Source organism: Pteropus vampyrus, unplaced genomic scaffold, assembly GCF_000151845.1.
Source record: "Pteropus vampyrus isolate Shadow unplaced genomic scaffold, Pvam_2.0 Scaffold48, whole genome shotgun sequence".
Classification (NCBI taxonomy): domain Eukaryota; kingdom Metazoa; phylum Chordata; class Mammalia; order Chiroptera; family Pteropodidae; genus Pteropus; species Pteropus vampyrus.
The window spans coordinates 1,260,025-1,261,842 of record NW_011888829.1 but is presented as its reverse complement, the minus strand read 5'-3'; the positions used below and the strand labels follow the sequence as shown (position 1 = coordinate 1,261,842).

Sequence of the window (1,818 nt, the reverse complement as noted above, 5' to 3'; positions counted from 1 at the left end):
CCCTTAGGTTACACTGTATAAGAGTAAAAGCCTGAACTATAAAATATCTCAAGTTGAGTATAAAAACAATAATTAGAATATCTCACTTTAAATTTAGATATAAATCCAGGATGGGAAAACATACACACACACCCCTTATTAGTAATAGCAGTCTCTTAAGCACTACACTCGAATAAGAAGGGCTTTAGTTAGGACAATTACTTCATTCCCCAGACTTCAGTTTTTACATTTGCAAAGTATAAAGATTATGTATACTCAAAGTATAAAGAGGTAGGTGGAAAAGTATTAAATGGGTAATTGAGTTCACCAATTATTTAGCACCTCAGTGTTCAACACTTATACGAATGTCTCTTTTAGCCCACAATATCTAATTTGAAGCCATTTATCTGTACCACAAAAATTCTTTTATTCAAAACTCAAATCTTCTTGTAGTTTTTCTCTTTTCTTAAATTGTTTCATCACCACAGGTAAAAAATACCTAGCAGTTATCTGTAAAATTCTCTCATCTTATTCCAGGGTTCTTAAAACCACACTCTTCCTATCTATTTTGAACATATTCCAGAGACAACTAGTTTTCAAGATAAACTCTTTCCCTCTCCAGGGCAAAGTGAATGGTCATCACTGTGATGTTCCATTATCACTGATGAACAGGGACAAAACAAAACATTCAATAACACAGTTGATCCTGACAGCTAGAGAGCAACGAGACAGTGCACTGACTTTAATTTTATAAGTCCTGTTTCAAGGTGATTTTCTAATGGAAATCAAAGATTAACAGAAGAAGGGGGGACTGTGAAGCCACATGAGGCCACAAAAAGGTATTAAAGTTGGAATCCAAGATCCTCCACTTAATTAACTTCTTTGAGTTTCAATATGCTTTGAAGATCAAATGAGATAATCTAAAGAGAGTTCCTAGTACACAGCGTGGCACACAGTAAACATTCAACAAATGGGAAAGAAATAATTCAAACACCACGAGACGGTGAAGAAATAAGGTGGCAATTAAGAATGATTTTGCTCATCCCTGAAACATTCGCTTTCTCCTATAAACGTTTCAGTAAAAATTGGCATAGCATCACCTTACAATCTTATATTTCAGGAAACACCCAAAGCCCTGTGGACACATTTAGCCTCTGTCAAAAGTGAGAATAAACAGACCACAGTCTGCCAATAAGAATACTGAAGCAATGACGAATAAGTAACCTGACCAAATTCCTTGACTGAGACCATGGTACTTACCAAAAAACAAAGCCCAGGTTTTCCACTAACATTTTTCTCCTTCTGAGGCCTCTATCTCCTTTCCCAAAGTTTCCCCCACCTACTTGCAAAAGATCCCCTCACCTGGTCTAAACTACAAGCCTGCACCAGAGCCCCAGCGGGCCAGACTACCGGCTCTCCCCTGGCCCGCCCCCAACTCCACCGCGATCCTCCCGCTAGCCTCCCGCTGCGGTCCTGGCCCACCCCGCCAAGGCCCCGCAGCACGGGGGATCCGACGAGCCCGGCCCGGGGCGCCACACCCACGGCCACCACCCTCCGCATCTCCGCCTCGCCCTCCCGTCTCGTGGACGCCCCTTGGACCTGACCTACCCTCCCAGGCGGCGCCCCCATCCCCGCTCCCAACCGGGGTCCTGCCCCTTCCCGGCTCGGGTCCGACGGCCGCAGCTTGCACACCCGAGACCCGCTGCTCTCTGGCTGGCCGCTCTGCTCACTCGGCTCCGCTCTGTTGCCCGCCCGGCGCCGCCGCCGCCGCCGCCGCCGCCGCCGCCACCTCACTCCCGGCGCTGCGGCCAGAGTTTCCGGGCGCCCACGTGACCTGCG

The 1,818-nt window shown here is 46.4% G+C and overlaps 1 protein-coding gene across 4 annotated transcripts in view; it reads right to left on the bottom strand.

Moving 5' to 3' along the window:
* SLC37A3 (solute carrier family 37 member 3) overlaps positions 1–1,818 on the bottom strand; it is a 39,392-nt gene extending 37,574 nt beyond the window's left edge. For 3 of the 4 annotated variants that reach the window (XM_011359485.2, XM_023530280.1, XM_023530279.1), the window contains exon 1: positions 1,672–1,818. The gene's annotated coding sequence lies outside the window, so the exon portion shown is untranslated. Of the gene's footprint in view, positions 1–1,587 lie in introns of all 4 variants that reach the window. The other variant, XM_011359486.2, reaches the window with a different exon arrangement.